The following is a 16207-nucleotide window of genomic DNA, read 5'->3' as shown; positions in this document are numbered from 1 at the left end:
TGTCACAATAGAATTTTCCTGAAGTCTAAAATAAATTTTTAAATATATTTATGCCTTCTTAAAACTATCTCATCAAATGCCCCTACTACTACGGCTTAAAAGAATTGCTTGCTGAACACACACACAACAAAAGACAATAAAACCAGAAACTCGTACACCAGAAAAACAAGAAAGTGAGAGAAAAAAGGAATAGATGACACCTCCCCCAATCTTGATGACTGCAGAGGAGAAGAACAGCAGTAAGTAAGTAAGTAATTCTCATAAACAAAACTTCTTAAACAATAGGTACCCATATCAGTACTGTACAGGTAACTTATAACTGAAAACATAAATAGTATTTTTGGTTTGTAGAGAGCATAACTTAAGCCCTAAACATGACACTGTAAAGAACTTGCACAGGCTAGCATGCTGGTGGAACAGTGGGATAGAAGCCCTGAGGAGGAAGGTTCGCAGACTGTATAGGCTAATGTAGCAAAGCGTACCGAAAACTGGAACAACTACTTGAATATGCTCACTGCTTATAATAGGACAATTAGAAGAGCTAAGAAAGAGTCATGGTGAGAATTCTGTCTGAAGTGTTTCTGAATATGCAAAGCTCCACCGAGTCTTGGCTCGAGGCCAAGCCAATCCTTTAGGAACAATGCTTAAGGAGGATGGCACATGTACGGTTGGCCCAGAACAAGTGATGGAGAGCCTTTTGAGCGCTCACATCCCAGGATCCTTGCAACCGCAGAACACATTCCAAGATAATATGGAAAGAGAGACTAGAGTGTGGACGACAGGGGAAGATTGGGTTTACGCTAGGGCTGTGATCACCTTTACGGGTATAATTAAAATATGGGCTCTTAGGGCATTTCAACCAATTAAAGCTCCTGGTACCGATGGCATCCATCCTATGTTCTTGCAGGAGGGTGGGGACCCTAGTTTGCTAAACTCTCCCGTGTGGTTTTTCTTCTATGGAAACTTAGGGGGGTCGCCACCGATAAATATTTAATAAATGTATATCACGCCCTATTTCAAAGCCATATTAGATATGGAATCCTGCTCTGGGGACATGCTCCTGGCTGTATAAAAGTGCTACGTCTGCAGAAGAAGGCAGTCAGAGTGCTGTCAGCCGCTGGTTATAGAGACCACTGCAAGCCCCTATTTGCCAACCTTACTTGTAAAAGATATGGTTATGGGCCTAGGCCTACCTAAAAAATATCTTGGCATTTTTTTTTTAACTTTCTTCTTATTAATCTAAAGCACATGATATTAAATTTTATTTTATTAGACGTCCTGACCTTACTTACTTACTCCTCCTTCGTCTTTTACCCAAAATAGAGATAGATTGTATCTCGACAGAAAAATAAAACATTTCTTTTACCCGCACAGAAAGAAAAAAGTACTTCACAACATGTACAACAGTTCAAGATATAAAACAATACATATACATATATACAAGTTAAAAATAACTTCCAGAAAGTTGGCTACCGTATGTTTGCAATCTCATTATCGGTCATGAACTCCGATATGCTATAGTAGGCTCTCTCTTTCATAATCGACATAAGCTTTTCTTTAAGATAACCCCTTCTCCAGCCCCTAATGGTCATCGGCAGATTGTTGTTAAAAAACTTTAGACCCTGAATTTGATAGGTAGCAGAGCTGTCTTAATTGACAGCTGGTCCTCAAGATCAGCATCAGGCATTTATAAATTCAACTGAACGTTGATTATGAACTACTTCAGTTCTTATTTAGACATGTAAGGTTGGTAGGTTGGGTGTTATGCGGATTCTTGACTGTATTAAGTCCTTTGAAAGTAGGTTAGATTAGGGAAGTTAAAGTTTAGGTTATAATGAATCGAGTTGTTGATTTATATTATCTCCAGATTGTTTTAGCACTTTGTAAAAAGTAACTTACTACAAACACAATAAATAATCATTTCAAAAATGCTGCGCAAAATTGTTTGCACCATTGTTTTCAGGTAAAAATCTAGTTTCTAATGATATATAAATTAACTACAGTACTCTTGGTCACCCTCATCACAATAATTACCATTAGGCCTAATTTATTTATCAACGGCAACACACCAATGTACAAAATATCATCCATGATAAGATAAGATCATGGTTTGTTAACTATTTATAAGATTTAAGATATCTATTGTTAGTCTACATCTGCTGAGGTTTTAGTTTTTAGTTTGTTGTTAAGTTATTCCAACAAAAAAAAAAGTAAGATGGCGCCAGATGAAGACAGCAATCTTTGTAGTGTCTGCAAAAATGAAGTTAAATCAAATGAAGCAGGTCTTAAATGTGAAGGAAAGTGTAGTATGTGGTTTCACACAAAATGTGTCAGTATTACAAAACTGAAATATGACAAAATCGTAAGTTTAGGTGAACTTGTATCTTGGTTTTGCCCTCCCTGCAAGAAGGTACTTGAGGATAGGCATTGCAATCAGGTAAATTCTTGTAAAGATCATGTCTCCTGTACTTCTTTAAAACGTCTTGAGGACAAAATCTCCAACATTGAATACGTAAATAGTAATTTTTTGATAATGCTTCAAGATCTCACTAAAGAACTTAGGAAAGTAAACCTAACCTTAAACCAAAATGTATCCCCAGTGACTCCTTGCTCAGACTCAGAAATCTGCACAAATAGGTCATTTTCAGATGCTCTTAAGTCCGTTGCGTCAAAGGAAAGGGATTTATTTGACCAGAAAAACAGTGTGCGCGGTTCCTCAGGTCTTTCGTCAAGTGTTGATGTTGTCTCTTGCCCCAAGCCTAAGCCTCAGGCTAATTCAAAAATAATCTGCAAAGATAACGTGCGTAAACCTAGGCCTGACTGTGATAGTGATGGTTTCACCAGTGTTGTTTACAATAGGACAAAATCTCCTAAGTCTGTCGCTAGAAAGTCTGTTAGGCCTACCCGAGGCAAACCAAATAATAAAACTATTCTTATTTCTGGAAGCTGCAATACCAACAGACTTTCAGCAGCGAGTAGGCAAACCTGGGTTTATGTAACCCGGTTTGAATCTTCAACTTCTGTTGACGACATTAAATCCCACCTGCTGTCTAGTTTCGCCAATAAAAACTTTGTCTGCGATAAGCTTGAGACTAGGCACAGCTCATACGCTTCTTTTAAAATAGGGGTCCCTTTTGAACTGGAAAGTGAGGTTATGAAAGCCGAACTGTGGCCTGTGGGTATTCTCATTGGTAAATACTTCCCCTCTCGTCCTCGTCAAAACGGGGATGGTGTCCGTAATGTTGAAACCAATGGTTTTTTAGTGGATCCAGTGACCCAAAAAATAGACAGTTAAATATGGACAGTACACCAATATACGTAAGTAAGCCTAGGCCTAAGCCTATTACAACCTACTGTGTGCTTTCTCTTCTTTTTTTAAACATACAGGGACTTGGTGATAAGCAACCTTTGTTGGAGGAATTCACATTATTCCAGCAGTGTGACTTGGTGTGCCTCTCGGAACACTGGGTCCCAACATCAGGTAATGAATTTTTAACCTTGAACGGCTACTACCTCGTAAGTAATTTTTCAAGGTCTACCAGTGCCAGAGGTGGAACTCTAATTTTTGCTCGTGCTAATTTGAATTGTAGAACTTTGGACATCTCAGAATTTTGCATTGAAAAATCTATTGAAGCATGTGCAACAATAATTGATTCCCATAAGCTAATAGTAATTTCTATTTATCGCACTCCTGACAGTAATGAGTGGATATTTCTTGAACAGCTGGAGAAAATTTTACTTTTAGTTTTTAAATGGGATAAACATAAAGTGGTCATTGGAGGTGATGTGAATGCGCAATTTGATGTGAATTCAGACAAGAGGTCAGTTACTGAGCTACTCAACTTGCTTAGACAATTCGACATCTACCACCATAATGAGCTTCCAACTCGTAACAACGCCTGTCTCGACAATGTTTTTTCTAATGTTAAGAAGGATGATGTGTTTTGTGCTGTGGAAAACTTTCACTTCTCCGACCACAGTGGCCTCCTTTTTCGAATTGTATCCAACAGTTCTGATGAGCCTAATAAGATTTCTAACACTTTCACCTCAAAAATAATTTTTTCTATAAACAACATGGAAATTTTTAAATTCAAACTTAGCACGATCAATTGGCAACACATATTTGAAACCTTGGATTGGCAACAACATGATTACACAGGTAACATTTTCACAATTTTCTTTGATAATTTATTGCATGTGTTTGATGAGTGCTTCCCTCTTCATAAGTCCCGTTCTAGGCCTAAACCACCTAAGAAAATCAACCACACCTGGTACACATCAGATCTTTCTAGGCTCAGAGAACAGGTAACATGTGCATACGATAGTTATAAGATATTTAATAATGATCTATGTAAATTAGTATATAAGAATATTAAGTCTGAGTATAGGAAAGCAGTCAGAGAAGCAAAACTCAAATACAATGCCAGTTTAATTGACAGTTCGGACAATAAATGCAAAGCCGCCTGGGCTCTTATCAAACAAAATTCTCAATCGAACTGTAAAACAAACAATGTCCCCATTGACCCAGATATCCTCAATAGTTTTTTTATTAATTCTGTAGCTGATATTAGAAACAGCATTAAGAAACCTACCAACTCTTATGACCAATTTTTAACCAACATGACTCGTAAGAATATCTCTTTCAGTTTCTCACCAGTTAGTTGTGTTGAAGTTGCTTCGATTATATCCAATATGAAGAACACCAAAACCCAAGACTATTATGGGTTTTCTAACTGGCTAATAAAAGAAGTTGCTGAACATATTGTAGTGCCTTTAACCCACTGTATAAACGTCTGTCTTTGGGAAGGGGTTTTTCCAGAGGGTTTAAAAATTTCCAAAATTTGTCAAATTTTCAAAAAAGGGGAAAGAGACAGTCCAAGCAGCTATCGGCCAATATGTCTAGTACCTGTACTGTCCAAGGTGCTAGAGCATGTAGTATACAATCAGCTGACTAACTTTTTTGAATTAAACTCACTTTTCAACAAACATCAATTTGGATTTAGAAGTGGACAGTCCACTATGGATGCAATAGGTTCCATGGTTCATGACATATTGAACGCTTTTGAACAAAAAGAATATGCCTGGGCGACCTTCATTGATCTCAGCAAAGCGTTTGACTGTGTCGACCATGATGTCCTGCTCCATAAGTTGGAATTTTATGGTGTTCAAATTAATGCTTTAAAACTGCTGAAGACATATCTTTGTAACCGAAGACAGATGGTTTGCAGTGGGGGTCGGTGGTCCGCAGTTGCCTTAAGCAACTGTGGGGTACCACAAGGCTCTGTCTTGGGCCCTCTGCTATTCTTAATCTCTATAAACGATCTTCCTTCCAGTCTCAAATGTAACACATACCTTTATGCTGATGACACAACTTTGCTTACACACAGCAGAGATTTAGAATCTCTTGAGCTTGAGGCAAAAAACTCAGTAAAGGTAGCAGCAGAATGGTTCTCTGCGAATAGCTTTCTGTTAAACGATGAGAAAACCCAAACTGTTGTCTTTGGACTTCGTAAAATTCCTGAAGCACAATGTGATAAGGTCAAAGTTGTAAAGTTTTTGGGTGTTTATGTGGATCAACTCCTGTCATGGTCATATCATGTTGAACATCTCTGTACTAGACTAAGTAGATTGACATTTCTTTTCAGAAAACTCAATGATGTTGTTCCTTTTGACTATATAAAAACTGCCTATTTTGCACTTTTCCAATCAGCTCTTAATTATGGAATAATCTTTTGGGGCAGCAGCCCTTACATCACTGATGTTCTTTTAATACAAAAAAAGGTGATCAGGATCATGGCAAATGCCAATCACAAGGAACACTGCAGACCAATTTTTGTAGATTTTAAGATTTTGACCGTTGTTAATTTATTTTTATATAACATTTTGTTGACTAGTTTTAAGAACCTGAAATCCCACACTCTTAGGGGTGATGTACACAAGTTTAATACTAGGAATAGAGGTAAAATTGACATCCCTTATGTAAGACTTGAAAAAATGAAATCTTATTATGAAGTACTGGGACTCAAATGCCTAAATAAACTCCCCAAGGAAATACTGTTATTGAACAACAAAGCCTTCAAAAATAAAATTCTTCTGTGGCTGACTGTACACCCTTTTTATGGGCTGGGAGAATTTTTTGAATGTTCAACCAAAGAAATCATAATCTAGTCACTGCCTTGTTCTAAGTATTTTTTTTTTTCACTAAATTATATCTTGTTATCTATTTTTTCTGTAAGTATACCGTAGTCCTCACTGTGCCATCTAAATGACCTTTGTATCTATTTGATTTTTTTGTTTATGCCTTATTTGTTATGTACTGTAATTTATCTTTGACTTGTGTTTTTGCAGCATGTATTCAACTTTTTTGACGTATCCTAATGCATGTACATGTCTAATGGAATAAAATATTGATTCTGATTCTGATTCCAATTAAGTTAGGCCTAAGTAATTAGTTTTAAGACAAAATTTCCATTGCATGTTCGTCTTGACACTTAACTTAGATATGATGGTCATCTTGAATATTAAGAATTGTAAATTGGTTTGTTTGGACCGAAAGTAGCGAAATAAATAAATGAATGATAAAAAAATAATTACCAACCGGTATATTGTGCTAGGCCTAGGCTAACTTACATTTGAAACACCAGATCATCCCTTGGCAACAAATTAAAAGTGACAAAGCCAGACCAATGAAAACTATTTAAAACGTAAAAATAAGATTTGAGCAGTAGGGAAAATGTTCAGCAGTGATAATTGCAATATTCAAGTTCATTTGTTATTCTAACCTACAATGACATGATAAATTCTAACCTCTCCTCAACAAGCTTTTGTATACTTATGCAGCTATTAGTGATAGTGAAACAATTAACCACTTAACTGGGTTTAAGTAATGCTTACCAGAGAGGGTACAATGTTATCGAGTTAATTATTTATCAATGGGTTATTGCATTTTTTCAGAAGATTTGACAATAATTTATTAGGCTACTGTACTGTGGTTAGGGTTCACTTACTCTACGAATCATTGACACAATGAGCCTCCAAATATGTAATTCTTAAAACACATGGCTCACTTACTCTACAAATCATAGTCTATACGAGCTTCGTAAATAATATTGAAGGTTCACTTGCACTACAGGCTCGTATACTATACGAGCCGATCAAAAATATCAAATAAATGAAGAGGGTTCACTTACTCTACAGATCATTGTGCCTATGAGCCAAGCGTATGAATTCTTGAATAATTCAGGAATAAGCTCGTATAGTATACGAGCCAAAATACTGAATTTAAATAAATTACAGGAGTAGGCTCGTATACTATACGAGCCTATTTCATGATAACTATTACACAAATAGAAGACGGCTCACTTACTCTACAGTTCATTGGCACAATGATCTGTAGAGTAAGTGAACCCTCTACAAATATTAGAAGGCTCACTTACTCTACGGTTCATTTAGCTACTCGTCGCGCGGTTTGCAGCGCATCGTTGCAGGCGTGTATGGTAAACCAATACCGCAGTTCTGCCGTTCTGCCTTACTTCTGCCGTTTACTAGTCTTGCAGCGTGAAAGAGAGCTTGTTATGTTACCTAATGCATTGTTGAATTTTTAACTTGTGTACTCGTTGCTAGAAATCAAGCAATTATCAAGTACCGGTATTACAGGAGCTATTTTAAGAGTTATTACAGACTTAATTTTCAATTAATTAAAAAGACTCACGTAAAAGCTTATGCAACTAATGGAATTACTTACTGTACTGTGTTATGAACATTTCTATATAATTAAAGTTGTAAATATTTTAAAATTGTTTAGAAGATTGCCTTTTTAGTGTTTTCTACAAACGTGTCTTAACTTATACACATAGCCGCATTAATGTTAATGTGCATGTGCATTTTCGCCAATGATAATGTACCAATGTCGACCGTACCAATGTCTAAACTTTACTTTCAAATGGATTTGTTGTTAAATTTTTTTATATTTATACATCATACAGAATTTAAATGTTTTTACGTGACAAAATAACGAAATATAACAAGCTACATTACATACAATATAATTTAGGCTTGAGCTAATGGAAAACTGTAGTTTTCGCATACTTGTCTTAACTTACAGATTCAATTACATGCTTTGTTTACCAAATAAGATATTTACATTTATTGAAAAAATAACACATAGACGAAGCGACATACGATATTGGACCTACCATTCAGATTCGGCTAAGTGTTATCAAAATTCTCTTTGTTAGCTAGTGTTGACGGTGGTCAATCACTAGCTCATGTTCTTCAAGTTATTTTTGTATTACTATTTATATCATTTGCTTATTGTTCAACTTGAACAGATTGTAAATTAAATAAAGTAAAAAAAAAAATTGTAAATTACGATGACAACTGCATTTACATAACAATCATTATACAAAGAAGTATGTTTTTGTGACAAAGAGGTCAAATAGAAATTTCTTTTAGAACTATATAATTTATAAAGACCGGCCTTTTACAGTAATATGGTTTACAGTACTTATTAATTGCGCAGTTGTTAAATGCCCTTATAAACATATGGAAATTAAAAATTTAAATTATTAAATCATTTTCTTTACAAACTCATGAACAATACAAAACGTTCGCTGACCCCTCATAGAAATAAAAAGTAAAGATGCGATATAAAACCTGCACATAGGAGAAATGCATTTATTTATTTTATTAGTCTTACGTTCATTAGTTACCTTTAGTTCACTGGCTACGTGAGTTATTCCTGGAACCGAGGGAGGCAGACCCTCCCTGCAAAAGATAAAGGATGTGCCCAGCCACGGTGTTTCAGTTGCCGCATGTGCCCAGTAAAGGCAAGCCCCTACAGAGGAGTAGAGGCTAGAGAGTTTTACACCCTCAAGAACTAACTGTGTAAATTTCTTTAGTGTGTTACGTTATATGAAAGATCCATGGTTTAAAAAGATCAAAATCACTCATAGAGAGGCTTACTGATGTGATGAGATGAGGGAATTTACTTAGCTAAATATATAGTAATCCTGGTAATTATATCTCAGTACAATTATATCTATTGTACCAACACGTACAATAGATATAAGATAATTCTATAAGAAATCATTTTAAGAGTTATTGTAGTATTCAAATTTTCCAAAGATTTCGTAATTGATCGTTATATTGCAAAACATCAGATGATGCAGAACAAAACATCATCATCATCATCATCTATATATATAATACGCTAAGCCGATTTTTGTAAACAGAACTCCTCTCTCATTTTTGGACCGATTTTAATGATTAAAGTGTAAAAAAAATTGGCCTGATCTGTAGTTTTGCAAAGTGTTTTTAAATTTTTGAAATCCTTATTAGTTTGGGCAGGATTATTCATCAAAGTTTGGTTTTCTCCCATAAGATTAACATGGAGGAATCTAAATATTTAATTGGAAACTTTGTGTCCACTAATTCGAGAGAACGGCTGGGCGTAGAAACTTGGTAGAGGTGTCCAAATAAAGGGCTTGGTCTGTAGATGAGTTATCAAAAGAAAAACTAAGTAAATTCCCTTAGGGCTCTGCCCCAGAAGCCTTTAAAGATCCCTCCACAGATTTGTTAACATTTTGGTAATGTGAATAATACTTTTTAATGAAACAGCTGTTAATTTTTAAACTGTATTTTAAACAACACACATTTATTAGGAGTTACTGAACTGTCCAAAAGAAGTATTTGCAATGTTATTTTCTGTTTGTAATAGTATATTACGTTACTAGTCCTGAAAGTAAGTGTTTACCGGACGAGTGTGGTCGTTCCCGTGCGAGACGAAGTCGAGTACGGGATTACCATACGAGTCCGGTACACACATTTTGGACGAGTTACGTACGATAGTTTACGCCATACTACTTAATCCGTACAAATCCTTATATATTTCCACCAACTAATGGACTAATAATCACTAGTCATAACCTCTGAGAGAGGTTATGTTTTTGTTTATAACCACTAATTGCCACGAAAATACAGGATAATCAGCTGATTGGTGTCCGGTAAAACTCATTGCAGAACAGTATTACGCAATGAAACCCCATTTGAATAAGCTGGCGGCAAACAGCTGTTTTCTGGACTAAATCCTTGCGTGGAAAGTTCATCAAAATAATGTAGTGTGGCGTAAACTTGTTTACATAAAAGTTTAAAGTAGGAATAAGATATTAATATTAATACAATATTAATCATTATCCATTTCACTCATCTTCTAACAGTAACGTTCATTTACAAACGAAAGCTAGGTTAGGAAAATTCTTCAAAACATAACAATAAAATTCAAGAGCACAGCTGATTTCTAGCGTTGAACGTCGTTGGCTCCATCTATATATATAATTCCGTAAGTCAAATTTTTGTAAAGAAATTGTGAGTGACTGGATGGCCGTAGAAGGATGGGAGGGGTCTTATTTTAAAGGTCTTGACGTGAATTTTGAGGGAAAACTATTCATTTTTCTTATTTTTTTACCATAAATTCGCAACAGAATAAAACTTTTCCCATTAAAACAACATGGGGTTTAATTTGTTTACATCTTTTGAAATTAAAACAGCTGTGCCACAGATTTGAAAACAGTGATCAATACACGCATTAGGTTTACTTTTAGCCAGTCAACTATGAAATGTATACTATAATAAAACTCAAATATTGAAGATTAGTCGGAAAAACGTCTGCATTCTTTGTTTATATTTAAATCATATACTCAAGTTTAATTTTTTCATGCTTTTACGTTATTGTCGTGTTAAAGGAATAAACGACATAGAATAAATATTCTGTATAAATAATCAAAGAGTCGAAATTAAATCTAACTTCTGTTTTGTTTTTATTTTTAAATCATATGTTCAAGTTTATTTTAAATGATGTTGTTTTCTTTATATTTCTACACATTTTAAGGTTAAGGTTGTGTGAATATATACAACTAAAATAACCTATAAATGTTATTGGTTCTAAAATGGTGTATTTGCATTCCTTCGTAAGTAATTTTTTTAGTGCAGTGAATATACAACGTAGAGTAATCATATTCGATCATACTTTTATAAAATCACCAGGGATTCAAGATGTTTTGGTATGTAGGCTGCTGGATATATATTCTTTTCATTATAAGTACTGTAATTAATATGAACGCCAGGGGAATACCACAAAGGCGGGGAACTGTTCATAGGAATGACAGTGCGCGTAGGAGAGCAAGAGTAGATAATGACGAACTTAATCAAGATATGGTACAACCCCTTTTTAGGAGACCCATGGTAGACGAGAGAAATGTAACGATCCATGATGCAGGATTATTGGACCAAGAGTGTAGAGTGCATTCAATGTAGTGCTCTTCATTTTAGAGAAGAACTAACGAATAATCATTTTATGACATGTTGCCATAACGGACTTATTAACCTTCCTCAGTCAAAAACTAATGTAGAACTTAAAAGTTTGTTTGAAGAGAGCCCACAACTGTATAAATTCATTCGACAATGCAACAGTGCGATGGCTTTTGCTTTTTTTTCAGCCAGTAAGAAAGATATTCCAGGAAAAGGACCATACTGTTTCAAAATTCAAGGACAGATTTATCGTTCAATCTCAGATTTGCTGCCTCAACATGATGTGTATATGGCCAATTGTACATTATTGACACATCAACAGCAACAGAAATTCGTCAAAGGCGTCGAGAAAATAGTGACTTAAAACCTGAAATATTGTCAAAACTAGCTGAAACTCTATTAGAAAATCCATTTGCACAAATTTACAAAAGAGCTTCGGAAGAAATGGTTGTACAAGGTGACAGTGAATTAGAACTTAGGTTTGTAGACAGGATAGCCTAAATATGGATCGTCGTAGGTATAATAAGCCTACTGCAGATGAAATTGCAGGCGTCTTCAATTCATCTGAAGGCGAACCTCCAATGAATTTTTAAAATTCCAAACAGGGAAGCTTTTATTTATCCTCATTAACCACAAGACCAAAGCTACCTTAGTAAACCAGTATTTATTCACAAACAATGATATGTTTGCTGCCTTTTCATGTTAAACCACTGGAGTGATTCAAATTATTTATTGAAAATGACATCAACAAAAGCAAACAAAGAAGAACAACAAACTGGTTTTTACACAAAAGATATGGTGTAGGGATGCCTATTCTGACACATAGATAATGTTATTCTGAGTTTGTTTAAATACCGGTATTGCAAAAAGTTGTTTTACATTTGAGCTTTTTAGGGACTTATGTCCCTACAAGCCACTAGTAGAGGTATATTTTTTAAGTTAATCACTCAATGTTATTTAAATGGGTTTCATTACATCACCGAGTGAGTTTTTGATACTTTACATCACTCGAGAAGTAAGGAAGTTGTATACATCACGCTTGGGATAGGGAAGTTTAACATGGCGGGTTAGGTAATAGCTATTTACTTTACAAGTGTAGTAAGAGCGTTTTTACATCACGCAGGTGAAGGTTGTGCAACGAGTGGAAGCGAGTTGCATAATTTACTTAAGTGATGTATAAACACGCTAACGTACAAGATTTTACCTGACCCGACAATATACAGGAGGTTACGAACAATATTAATCATTATCCATTTCACTCATCTTCTAACAGTAACGTTCATTTACAAACGAAAGCTAGGTTAGGAAAATTCTTCAAAACATAACAATAACATTCAAGAGCACAGCTGATTTCTAGCGTTGAACGTCGTTGGCTCCATAGAGGTATATTTTTTAAGTTAATCACTCAATGTTATTTAAATGGGTTTCATTACATCACCGAGTGAGTTTTTGATACTTTACATCACTCGAGAAGTAAGGAAGTTGTATACATCACGCTTTGGATAGGGAAGTTTAACATGGTGGGTTAGGTAAAATTAATTTTCTTCTGTATCATGTCATGTTTTTCAATATAACGTTTCATTAAGAAATCAGTTAAAAATCCTTTTATCACAGTAACTCTTTCAATTATTTCTTATTGAACTATCTTATATCTATTGTACGGGTTGCTGTCTGCCTTTTTCACCACTTTTGTCTATATTTTATTATTTTATCATATTATCTTTGACTATGAATGATATTATTCTAGACAGATCATCATAGGTTTATGAAATTATTGTCATACATGTTTTCAAACGTTGGAAAAATCTTCGATTGTGTAATACAATACACAATAATACAAGTGCAAAAGGACACGTTGCCCATATGAGCCGTGTCCATATTTTGTTAAATTAATAATAGTTTAGAGCAACTGGATAAAACATTTTACAATATTTATGTAGAAATATGTGTATGATTTAGAAAGTCATTAAGCTGGAAAACTTCAATTTACTGCAGACTTTTCAGAGAGGTTACTTTGATGTATTCATTCAACACAGAAACCTTGCCTAAAATGGTATACATATCTTGAATTATTTGCAGCGGCCTATATTACGGACCGTGGCCATTTTGGCTGTAAACAATAGCATAAAGAGTAAGTACTATTTAAGCAGCTACTGTCGTGACGTAAAAGTCATATTCCTTTTAATTTAGATCACATCATCCTTAATAAGATACGTTGATTAACAATGCATGTAAACGTCAATATTTACGTAACAGCCAATTTACAGTATTTATTTTTATTTTTGGAAATGTTAAATTGCTATGTTATTTGCATTATTTGTTGCCAATGAAGCTGCGCGACCATTTAAACAAGGAGGTCCCTAAAAGTTCAAGAATAAAAGCCAACTTCACTTCAAGTACATTCCACTACACCTAACATTCCGTAGAGAGATTATATTGACAACTTTATGAAAATGATAAGGCTGAGACAGCTAACTGCCATCCCCCATGTCACGCAATTCCAGCTTTAACAGTAACCCCACAACCAATTTTTCAAAACTATGCTGGAGGGTTATTTGTTGAACAGAAGTACGATAAGAACTGACGCGTTGTGACGAAGGAAAACTCCCTTTGAAGTTAGAACGTGTCTTCTCAACAAGCAGATATTTTTTCTCAAATAAAATCATAGATTAATCTGCATTACACTGATGAAATCGCGGAAGTGTTTAACTACAAAAGATCCACCAATATGATTTTAATACTATTTAAAGGTTCTTCCAAAAGAAGAGATACCAGTTAACATACTAATAATAACTCCGATGACGTACGGCAAGGGAAATATTTTAATCATTGAATGATCAACCATTTTTGTAACTAAATCAATTAATATCATTATTGTTTTTACATTTATTACTCTTTAAACAATGCTATTCACTCAATTTATCGCAGTTAGATGAATTAGCGTAAACCTTGGAAGTAACCGTCGATTTCGACGGGTTTCACCTAGTCTATCTATAATATTAAAACGTGACAGGGTTTTTTATTTCACGACTCTGAATCAACCACTTGACGGATTTTCACGATTTTTGTGTTAAAAGAAAGAAAATTTTGAGAACTAAGGAATGTCGAAGGCATAATTTTAGTTTATTATCTTCTATATCTTTCTCAGTATTTTTGATTGGTATCTTTGGATAATTTCTATATTTGAAGTACTCGCCAAACCCCATAGTTGCACTCCGTATGTCCATATTGGTTTCAATATCGTTTTATATAGCAATAATTTATTTTCTAGACTAAGTTTTGATTTTATTCTGATGAGCCAATTTAACTGATTAGATTTTAAATTTAGTTGTTGCCGTTTTCTCCAAATGTGTGTTTTCCAAGTTAATTTCCTATGTAAATGGATACCTAAGTATTTAACCTCAGTTACTTCAGGAAGTTGGGTGTTGTTTATTGTGACAGGAGGACAAGAATTTTGATTTAGAGTCAAAGGAATGTGGACAGATTTAGTTTCATTAAATTTTGAATCTCCATGTTTTAAACCAATCAGTAATTATGTTCAGATTTTGCTGTAAATTTAGAGAAGCTTGAACTGGATCACGATGAACAGACAAAATTGCAGTATCATCCGCAAATGTATCAATTTCTACATACATCAATTCTACATATATTTACGGACCATACTTTGTGAGGACCATGAAAATAGTCCAACGCACTGAGGACACATACAAAATGACCGTTAGTTGAATAATTACTGACTATCTGAGGACTATTGTTTTTGATCATCCAAGTGAGTACACACACAAAATACTGTTAAAATGAGTACTTCATAACTATGTGAGGACTTTTATGTATAAAGCACTGTCATGTGGGTATTTCTCGTTTGAGTCAAACTGTTATTGGGCATCGTGTAGTGGAGTACGGCAATTTTATCCAAAGCGAGAAAGTCGCTTAATTCACACGTGAAATAAATTTTTACCAACATTTTTCAAGAGACCCAGGAGAGTAGGGTAAAGACAATTTGATAGTAAATTTAACAACCCCGCCGCATCAATCCTGCACACTAAGCAAGTTTCAGTTTGCCTAATAGACAAATGTTAACTAGAGTCTTAGTGATAGACATATTACAGTGAAAATACAGTGTATTCACAAATTAGGCTATCCAATGACCTATTAATTAATAAAATCGGTTCAGTAGAACTGTAGATTTAATTGTACAAAGCTTAAGAACAACATCTTTAATTCAGTATTTTCTCACTACTATACATTTGGAGGTTGCTTAACGTTTTTGCAAATAACTTTGAAATGGCGAGGAAATCGACCAAAGTGGAGCGTGATATTCTGAAAGAGAATAAAATTTCCTACAAATTACCATTATGTATTTCTTGAAATTACAAGAAATACATACTGTTTCATTAAAAAGTAGTGTAAAATTATACATATTGTCATATTTGATAGATAGATTGGCATTAATTTGGCTAGTTACGTATACAGACAAATTAATATTTACGTAACAGACAATTAACAGTATTTATTTTGCTTTTTGGAAATGCCACATTGCTATTTTATTTGCATCATTTGTTGCAAAAGAAGCCACATGACCATATAAACGAGTAAGCCCCTAACATTACGTAGAGAGATTAATTGACAACTTTATGTAGCCTATGTATAAGGCTGAGACAACTAAATGACATCCCCCATGTCAATGAATTTTAGCTTTAACAGTAACCCCACAACAAATTTCTCAAAACTATGATAGAGGGTTATTCATTGGCACAGAAGTACATATGTACGATATGAAATGACGCGACAAGACGAAGGAAAAATCAAATACCCCCGCCGCAGCAAACCTGCCGACTAAGCGAATTTCCATTTGTGTAAATTGATTTTCAATTAAATATATTTTAATATCATTAGGTTT

At 34.6% G+C, this 16207-nt stretch overlaps 1 protein-coding gene across 1 annotated transcript in view; it reads right to left on the bottom strand.

The window, feature by feature from the left end:
• Positions 1–6975, bottom strand: part of LOC128998235 (trehalase) — a 108328-nt gene extending 101353 nt beyond the window's left edge. The window contains exon 1 of the mRNA XM_054424278.1: positions 6895–6975. The gene's annotated coding sequence lies outside the window, so the exon portion shown is untranslated. The remainder of the gene's footprint in view (positions 1–6894) is intronic.
• Positions 6976–16207: the final 9232 nt, after the last annotated feature.

This window comes from Macrosteles quadrilineatus, unplaced genomic scaffold (assembly GCF_028750875.1).
Source record: "Macrosteles quadrilineatus isolate MER2022 unplaced genomic scaffold, UCM_ALF_1.0 Scaffold_7__1_contigs__length_78375512, whole genome shotgun sequence".
In the NCBI taxonomy this organism is placed as follows: domain Eukaryota; kingdom Metazoa; phylum Arthropoda; class Insecta; order Hemiptera; family Cicadellidae; genus Macrosteles; species Macrosteles quadrilineatus.
Note: the sequence above shows the minus strand (reverse complement) of the source record. Positions and strands in the feature narration are given on the sequence as shown.